The following is a 10,805-nucleotide window of genomic DNA, read 5'->3' on the forward strand; positions in this document are numbered from 1 at the left end:
CTGTTATATCATGGTGATCGGTGAAATAGACTATAACGGCCACTTCTTCAAATCATGCTAAATTCTTGCAATTCACGAGGCTAGTCGAGAATGTGTATGGCTAAGGTCAATGACTCAGAACATTCGTGAAACGTGTGGCTTATCTTCTAATAAAAATCTTCCAATAATATCATACGAAGACAATACAGCTTGCATAGCTCAAATCAAAGGAGGATATATTAAAGGAGATAGAACAAAACATATTTCACCGAAACTTTTCTATACTCATGATCTTGAAGAAAATGGGACATCACTGTACAAAAAATTTGTTTGAAAGATAACCTGTCAGACTTATTTACAAAAGTATTACCAATTGCAACTTTTGAAAAAATGGTGCACAACATTTGAATGCGACGACTCAGAGATTTAAGTGATGTTTTCGTGAGGGGGAGTAAATATATTGTATTCTTTTAGGAGTATATATTATATGAACTATGTACTCTTTTTCGTTCATTAGGATTTTTTCCAATTGGGTTTTTCCTAGTAAGATTTTAACGAGGTATATTTCATATATATATGGTCATTTAAGGAGGAGTATTATGAATACTATAATAATAAATAGATGCCCACTGCTTAGTGTCCCAAAACCATGTGTCACCCTTCATGTTGTCCATGTGCCTTGTAATTATTTATACTTGGTGTCCATGTAAGTCCACATTCTACTTGCCACTTTGCCTATAAATAGCGACATTTGGTGAATCTTAAAATCACACAGCCATTGGTAAGAAATTCACTTCAAATTCCACTAAATTTCTATTATTCAATTTTATAATTTTAGTTATTTCATGATTTTTAATTTTTTTTATTTTAAATTATGTTTTTTTTTATTATTATTATTATTATATTATATTTTCTCCATATCCGTGTTCTCTTCAATTTTACAACATATCTATTAGATATCTACACAATGAAAATAATTGGCTTCCCATATTCTATAATATGGATATAAAAGCCTACCTTCATGCTTTCTATACTTCTTCTTTTTGTCTTGATTTTTTTTTCTCTAAACATTGGCTCGATTTGGAGACTCACAATTAAAAGAAAGGTAATGGCACCAATAATTTGTAGATTACTAATAAAGAGTATGAGGTCCATTGATTTTTCTAATGTGGGTGCTTCTTTTGGGTTTAAAATTTTTGATCGACTCCCAATTTCTTTTTATTGGACCAAATGCTCATTTGGACTTTATGGACTTTGATACCATATTTGATAGTATGAAGTGTCTTTTGCTCATTTTGTTGTTAACTTACTTGTAATACTAATTTGTATATTCTCTGAATTAGTAATAAGATCTATAGCAGAATTTTAGGTTTCAATTGAAAAAATGGTAAAACGAAAATTTAATAAGAATTTTAGCAAATCTATTGTGAAGCACATGATCTGACTTTTTTTTATTCCTTATTTGCCTTCAATATGATCTGTATTACAAATAGTGTAATTGTTGAAGACTGAGTTACTAATATTTATATGTACAGTGTAATTATTAACTATTGAGTTATTAGTTTTCATCCGAATCGGATTAAATAAAAACCAGAAAAAAAAATCGTGGACGCTATATATTTTTGCATCTAAACAATAATCATTCCTAGTTTTTCTCTCCAAATATCTCTCTTCGAATATATTCCGAATTTGATTAATATTTTTTTTTCATTTAAACAAATAATCCCTCCGAATTTTTTTTCCCAAATAGATTTAGTTTTATCTAATTAATTTTTTATTTCTTTACCTTTTTGTTATAAGATTCAATGTTTATCTAAATCTTTTTTCATTTATTTATACATATTGTTATTTATTTGTTTTCATCTTTTTTCAATACATTCGTTTGTATTCTTATCATGTTTTATTTCATATTATATTAATATAAAGTTATGAGATTTAGTTAATCTATATTTTACACATAAAATGTAGTTATAGTGTGAAGTTATAAGGGTTTTGACCATCAATTTTCATAATTCTTAATTATAATGTTGTATTGTATCTTCCTAAAGCTCCACTAATATCAATATATTCTGAAAATTAGCTTATATACATTTACAAATATAGTGTAGTAGTAATATAAAGTTATTAAATTTAACTAATTTACCTTTATACATACAATATAATTGTAATGTAAAGTTATAAGATTTTTTATATAACACCCTAACCTTTCAAAAATAGTTATTTTCAATCAATTCGAATTTAGTTATAGATTTTGTCTTTGTTATTTATTTTTGAAATACGTGTATGTTTGATAAAATCAAAATTTGACTTAATTTGACTTTAATAGATGTTGGAGATCTAATAAACTAAATTTACAATAGATTGAACTAAAATATTTTAGTTTTCAAAATTTTGAATGCAAGTTTCATCATCTTAGGAGTTTAATGTATTTCTTTTAATTTTAATTTTGTTAAACCAAAAATTGAGTTTATTGGGAAGGATATAAGATATAAGAAAATATTGATATATTTGGAATTTAAGATGGAAAAGATAAATTTTATTATTATTATTATTATTATTGTTATTATTATATTTAAATAAATTTTTTAGATTAGAATAACATATAAAAAGAAAAGAAAAGGAAAAAAAAAAAAAAAAAAAAAAAAAAAAAAAAAAAAACTAGTTATCTAACAGCCCCAGAAAGCCGCCCCACTCCCCGCGAGCCCTATCCTCCACCTACGCATCAAGAACAATACAGTGTGCTTCATGCCATCATCTCTGTCATTCTACTGAACTGCAGTCTATCACACGCCATCGACCATCTCATGTCATAGTTTTTCGTTGAGACCGTTGCCGTCTTATAAGTTAATTTCGATAAGTACTATGGATCTTCCTATCTCATTCACTCTCCTTTTCTCATTTTCTCTTTCACTCTTCAGATCTCTTTTCCACTGCTATTTACCAAACACCATCACTACTATTGTGGTCGTAAGAGGAATCAGCCAGCAATATTTAGGTGATATTTAGGTGAGTATCAGTAGCTTTTCTTTTTGTAGATTTTTGTTCAAGTTCTAGTTTTTCTATGATGTGATTGACTTCAATTAAATTAAGGATTGTTTTAGAGTTTGGCGATAATTTTAGCTGTTGTCTAACAAAGGGTGTTCGAGGACGTCTAGAGGTCTAATTTAAATTTAATGCAATATTATAGTATATTTGCATAATAATACAGTGTATTTGCACATAATTGGCTTTTTTGGATTTGCTTTAATTTGTGATGTATGATTTTATCAGGTTTAGTGAGCAGAGATAATTTAGATGTTTGTTAATTAATAATTTTTATTTTAAAAAGTTGTTTTATTATTTTTACGATTTTGAAATTTTTTTACTATTTTTTTCAAATGAAACTTTAAAATTTACTATTTATCTTGTCTACTTTAAGATGAATTGCTCCAAAAAAATCCATACCATTTTAACTTTGTGTCTGAATTCTTCTTTTTAACTCTCTCAATCTTTCTTAACTCGATCTTCATTGTCCCCATCCTCTATATGGTAGGAGCATGTGTCTGATTTTTTGGTTGAATATGACAGTAGTCTGCATCATTCAATTTGTATCATAGGGGAGAGAAATTTAACTTGTTTTAAATATTGAATTAACTAACAAACTCATGTTTGTTGTTTTACTCACATTTAATTAAAATCACAAAATTTTACGTTCCATGCACATGTTTCTTACTAGTTATATATAAATTGGCGATTATAGGAGAATTTTTTTTTCCCTTACTTTTTTCTTAATTAAATTCCTATTTTTATTTACCCTTTCGAGATGAGACACACCTCTTCATGTGTACATATCTTTTGATTCTAATAGGTACGATTGATATCGATATGATATAGCTATTCCAGATGGGACATTATTTCCGTGTATGTGTCTATTTAATTCAATAGATACAAATGTTAGTAATGATTTGTGACTGTCTAAGTGAATGTGGATACATATATGCTAGTGGGTTCTTTCACTTATGGGTAAGATGTATTTGTTTACGATCTTAAAAAGAGGATTTCATCCCATCCAAGTTTAGAGGGAAAAAAAATAATAGAAAGACAAATGATTTAATAGTTAAGTACTTTTATAAATAAACATTAGAATACATTAAAACTAATGATTTAAGTGCATTGATAAAATTGGCAAACGTGTGAAATATTTTTTTATGACAAGTTTCGAAATCATTTTTTGTCAATTTATTTCTAAAAAATACTTTTAAAAAATTGATCTCTTTAAAAATAATACTTAAAGAATTGACAACTTTGTATTGAATTAAAATAATAGTAGATATTCTTTTTAAAATTTTGGTTTGAAAATTTAATGATTAAATCATTTTTAAAACTAAAAGTATAAAATGATATTGAAGCCTAATAAATTTAATAATACACTCATCAAATCGACAAATGACAAGAACGTGAGAAGTTAGAATATGAAAATGTTTAAATATAAATAATTTCCTCAATTTAATTTGAAAAAATTTAATTCTAAGAGATTTATGATATTCACTTTAATTAAAATTAATAACAAAATCGCATAAGATTTAGAGAAGAATTTAATAATTTTACAATTTTACTTCAATTCTGATAACTATATAAAGAGTTGGTTCTTCAACTTTTTCTAAAAGAAAAAATAAATAATAAATAATAAAAATTGTGCCTTGCAACCTTCTCCTTCAACTCTACCATAACAATTATTCAAGAAAAAGTTGTTAGTTTGATCATATTGGAAAATTGATGAACCTTTAACCTCATATTGATAATACACAAGTTGTATGTCAATTGAATTAGGAGTGTACATGAGTTGAGTTAGGTTGGATTGGGGATATTTTTTTTATCATATCGAAAATTGGAGTTGGTTGGATTGGCAATGCAAAAGATCTAAATAGGGTCTTCCAACCTAACCCAACTCCACCCTTGAAATTCAAGTTGGGTTGAGTTGTGGATTATAACTCATTTTTTCTTTTTAATTAAAAATATGTACATTTATCTATAACACATAACTAATCACTAAAATCTCAGAAAATTCAGATGTTAAATATAAAATATCTATGATATTTATTACAAATTTTATACAAAAATAAATATAATAATAATTTTTTAAAAAATTGAAAACTCACAAATTAATCAAACTACAAAAGTTAGTTTTAGTGGTGCACAAAAAGCGTTGTTGAAAGCCCAAAAATGCCACTAAAGGTATTAGCAACGCATAGAAGCGTGTCACTGTAAATGTCGTTGTTGCTGCATAGCTAAAGGTTTTAGTAGCCCATTTAGTGTGCACTGCTAAAAGTAGCCTTTTACTGGCGCATAAATGTCACTAAATATTAACTTTTAGCAACACATTATTTGTTACTATTTGTCTTATACAATGACGCTGACATTTTGTCATTGAAAGTTATATTTTAGCAACATATAAGACTGTTGCTAAATGTGGATCAATAGTCATTGTAAGTATCTTTTGCAACATATTTAAACATCAGTAAAATTAATAATTTGTGCCACTATAAATTTTTTTATGCTCTTTTTTAAAATACAATTTACTGACGTTATAGAAAATATCGATAAAAGTGTTTTATTAATTAAAAAATAATATACAATTTAATATATAAACCTGTTATAAACTTTAAAATATAATCATCTTTTGAGCAAATCAAGAATCAAATAATCAATTTATATTTAAATCGAAAGTTATAATTGAAGATACATATTCCCAATATCATAGACTATCGTTGAAATAAAATGAAATAATACTAACTTGGCTACAAGTTATATCAACAAACTTCGATAATATGAACACATTTAGTATCAGCACTAGCTATCACAAAAAGAACAGTGGCTATCACAAGTTTTCATTACAAAAATTCCAATTGAAGGTTTTTGAAGCATTGCAATGTCATTGTGAAACAAAAGTATAAAATACCAACACCAATTCTAACCATTCTCATCTTCAAACTGAACTTAAACATCTTGTACATGAGACCATCGAGACATCAAAGCTCACAAACAAAGAAGTGAAATATGTAAGCATGTGAGGATAAAGAACTGATGGATGACCTCTAAATGTCATACTAAAAGGAACCAAACAAAATAATAATCCTAAATGTGATTCGGGTGAAGGGGGAGAGTCAAAAACACAACCATATTCTAAATATCAATAACAAAAAAAACCATGCAAAACATAAAAAACTCATACTAAACATTGTCAATGCAAGAAAACTCATTAACATAGAACACAATACAAACAAGAAAACTCATGTTAGATGGATGACTTCTTAGTATCATACTAAAAGGGACCAAACAAAGTAACTATCCTAAATATGATTAGGAGGGGGGAGGGGGGAGANACTTCTTAGTATCATACTAAAAGGGACCAAACAAAGTAACTATCCTAAATATGATTAGGAGGGGGGAGGGGGGAGGGGGAGTTAAAAGCACAACATAGAAAACTCATACTAAACATTGCCAATTCAAGAAAACTCATACTAAACATTGCCAATTCAAGAAAACTCATTAACATAGAACATATATCCAACTAGAGTTCCAATATGAATCTCGTCCACTCATTTGTCACGGTATTTTCGTGCTTCAGCTAAAGAGTTGTACTATTTATAAGTTTTATGGAGTGAACAATGGAAATCTCTATACAGTACACTCATCTCGTGCTCAAGATAATCTTGTACCGCAGGTTCATCAAAGTCTAAAATGAAGCAACTCTAATATTAAAGGACAAAATAAGTTAGTTTCTATTTGAGCTAAAACAAACATTCTATTTCTTGAAAACTACACTTAAGTAGCTTACCAAAAGTCTTTCTATTATCTCCCTTTTCACCTCTTTAGAGACATTTGACCAATGTTCGCATTCAAGAGGTACTATTCCATATACCATGATCCCAATTTGAGAGTTCAATTTGGACGAATCCTTACAAATGAGTTTTCTATCTTCAACTTCAATTTTAATGGGAATGCGACCATTCTCTTGAACATATTTCTCAATTCCAACCCCTCTAGCCGCTCCTTGGACCCTTGTTTTCGTATTAAAACCTACATGAGAAATATCAAATATTAAGACATCTAATGTTATAAGAAACTAGAAGATTTATTCATAGACATGAAGAAATACACTGAATACTTGAATTTATCGAGGTGGACCCAACTTCTTGCTCGCTAGTAGCATCTTCTATACTGTTGTTTATTTGTTGGACGTTTGAGGTGGACCTACTGCGATTCCTAGTCCAAAACTTCTTGACGACATCCTACAACATGGCTAGAGTGATTGAAATCAAACTCTTAAGTAGTTTTATATAACCTTATAAATAGTTTTATAAGTCACTATCACAATCTTCATCAGTAACAATGTGTTTGAATGTATGCCCATTGACTCATCGCTAGAATGATCGAAATCAAACTCTTCTTCATCAACCAATGCTTCATCAGTTGATGTTTGTTCACTACTTTCTACAAGCACATCTACTTGATTTCCAATAACCAAAGGTTAAACATCTTCTCTATTAGAAGCTTGTGAATCTAGATTATCCTCACCTCGAGGATAACATACGGATAAGGTTTCATCTAATATACCTTTAGTTTGAACCAAGTGTTGGGGTTAATACCCTAATCTCGTAAGGTCCTACAATTTGTAAACATTATTGAACAAACTCATTATGTATTTAATAAAATATATGATATTTTATTCATTGTCTACAAAATATATGATATTTTAGTTTCATTAACCACAAACCAATAAACTAACATCCAAGGTTATCTTTGTAACTTAAACATGTATGTAGAGACATACGGGTGGATCATGTTTAAGTGATAACCTAAATGGTCTGTAGTAGATGGACAAGATTGGGTACCTTATCCTGGTGACACTACGAGTATGGCCCGATTTGTAGGAGTTACAATTGTTGTAAAGTGCTACAAATGATCTGATTCTGATCATTCATGTATAGACATGTGAGCTGGGATATTTTATACAAAGGAGTTTGTATAAGACTGGACCATGAAATGTTTAGTCTCATTATATAACATCGTTCATAATAAAGACTTACATTTCACCAGGATGACCATAGGTAACATGATCTGAATCCTGAGTGAGTTGCGAACTCCTGCCTATGAGGGTGGTCCTTTGATTTGTATGGGCGAGAGTAGTCAGATCGCCGACTCAACAAGTATACCATTTTGGGGATTCGTCTGATTGGGGAGCTAGAAACACGGCTACACGAGATGGAATTCACTCATTCCCCGAGGTAGAGGTAATTGCTCACTTAAAGGCTGATTCTGGGTCTTGAACAATGTGGTGCTATATCCTCTCCTAGCCCGAGAGGGGTTTAGTCATAGTTGGACTATGATCTACTGTTCATTAGAGGAATCAGTGGTACTTAAGAAGTTAGATGTAACTACAATGGCAAAACGGTAATTTGGTATAGTTGTACTTACGAGCAATTTATGAAGGGTCATCGTACTATTGATTGATTATATCCAATGAACATAAAAATATATTAGTAGTGCGAAGAGTGCAGTTGTCAGTCTTTAGTGGAGTGTTCAAAGTTAATGGATGGTGAATAATGTAATTAAAGAGTTTAATTAATTATTCATGTACCGTTAGAACTTCAAGCTACAAGTCCATGAGGTCCCTTTGGTAGCTCAATAGGATTAATTGAGAATCGGTTTTTGGATTAATTTAAATTGTTCAAATTAATAGAGGGATTTAATTATATATAATATAATTAAGTTAATTCAATTATATGTGATATAATTGTCATAATGTATTTGATACATTATAGCTTAATGGGAGGAAATAAATATTTGAATGAGATTCAAATATAGTTTCTATGAATTGGATTCATAGTTGTTAAATTTAATATAAATAAGATTTATATTAAATGTCATATAAAAGAGAAAAGAAACTACAATTTATATATATTGTATGTGAATAATAATTAAAACTATAGGTTATATGTTATATTTGATATAACATATATATATTATATATATATATATTATATATATATATATTAATATATAATATAATATATATATAATATGATAAGTTAGTTATATTTTATATTTATTATATTTTATTAATAAGGGAGGGAGTTACAACTCCCTCTCCTTTTCTTTCCACCCACGTAAATGGGTGGTGGTTATTTTTGGCAAGTAGAATAAAAGAAAAAGTTTTTTTTCTCTTCTTCGTTGGTTAATCGAGATTGAGAAAGTGAGAAAACAACAGAAGTATTCTGTGTATTTGTTTTGAGTTTTGAGAACATACTCAATCCTTCTTCCTCACCATTTAGTTTTTCCTCAAATCCAAAATAGCCAGAGCCCAACCACTTGAGATCACAAGGATTTGATGCCCTCAAAATTCTTGACCCAAAACACCGCGAATGGCTCTGTGCCTTCTTTTCAAAGCGTTAACCCTAAAAGCATAAAAATGGTCCTTTAAATAGCGCACTAAAGGATCCCAAATTGAAGGGAACCGTGAGCGGAAGATAGATTGTCCCAAATCCATTTTATTTGAATGTATTTTACAGTAAAACATGAACAATATATTCATTTACATAAATTACAGCATGCTATATAAATAGGTTTTAGAAACCTTACCTTTGAAGACTTTTTCTTCAAGAATCTCTCAAACAACACAATGAACGTCTTGGAAGACTCTCTTCAAGAAAACTTCGATCAAGAGCACGAAACTACCACAAAGCCTTCCTTCGTATTCTCAGGTAGAGAACCCAAGAGTGGTGGGCTCTGGCTATTTTTGGATTGAGAGAATTTTGTGTGGAGAGGAAGGTTTGAAATTGTTCACCAACAACTCAAATTCACATACAGAACTCTTCTATTGTTTTTCCAATCTTTCAATAAGAACAGATTTTTGAAGAAAGACACTCTCTCCCCTGTCTTTCAAAAAACAAAATACCACAAACCACCCATGTTGGGTGGAGAGAAAAGAGGGGAGGGAGTTGTAATTTCCTCCCTAATTTTTATTTTAAAAATAATAAAAATTATATTTAAATATATATAAATATAAAATATGATAACTAACTTATCAAATATATATATAAATATATATATATATATATATATATGCTATATCAAATATAATATATAATCTATAGATTTAATATTGTATCACATACAATATAATCTATAAATTTCTTTTTTCTCTTTTACAGCATTTAATATAATCACATTTATATTAAATTTAAAAATTATGAATCCAATTCATATTAATAATATTTGAATCATATTCAAATATTTATTTCCTCTCACTAAAGCTATAATAATTATATCAAATAGAATTAAAATAACTTAATTATATCATATATAATTAAATCCCTCTGCTAATTTGAACAATTCAAATTAATCCAAAAACTAATTCTCATTAATTCTATTGAGCTACTTAAGGGGACATCGTGAACTTGGTAGTTTGAAGCTCCAACGTAACATGAATAATTAATTAAACTCTTTAATTAAATTATTTACTATCTGTTAACTGTCAAGATATATTTCTGTGTCCATGGGATATACCCAATCAACAGTATGATGACCCTTCACAAATTGGTACAGTTAGGCCAAATTACCGTTTTCCCTGTAGTTACATCTAACTCTTAAGTACCACCGATCCCTCTAATGAATAATATAAACATAGTCCAACTTATGACTAAACCCCTCTCGGGCCAGGAGAGGGTGTGGCACCACATTGTTTCAAGCCCTAAAATTAGCCCTTAAGGGAACAATTTATCTACTTACCCCAACTTCGGAGAAGAAAGTGAATCCTTCTTATGTAGTTGTGTTTCCAACTCCCC

The sequence above is a fragment of the Benincasa hispida genome, chromosome 6 (genome assembly GCF_009727055.1).
Source record: "Benincasa hispida cultivar B227 chromosome 6, ASM972705v1, whole genome shotgun sequence".
Lineage (NCBI taxonomy): Eukaryota > Viridiplantae > Streptophyta > Magnoliopsida > Cucurbitales > Cucurbitaceae > Benincasa > Benincasa hispida.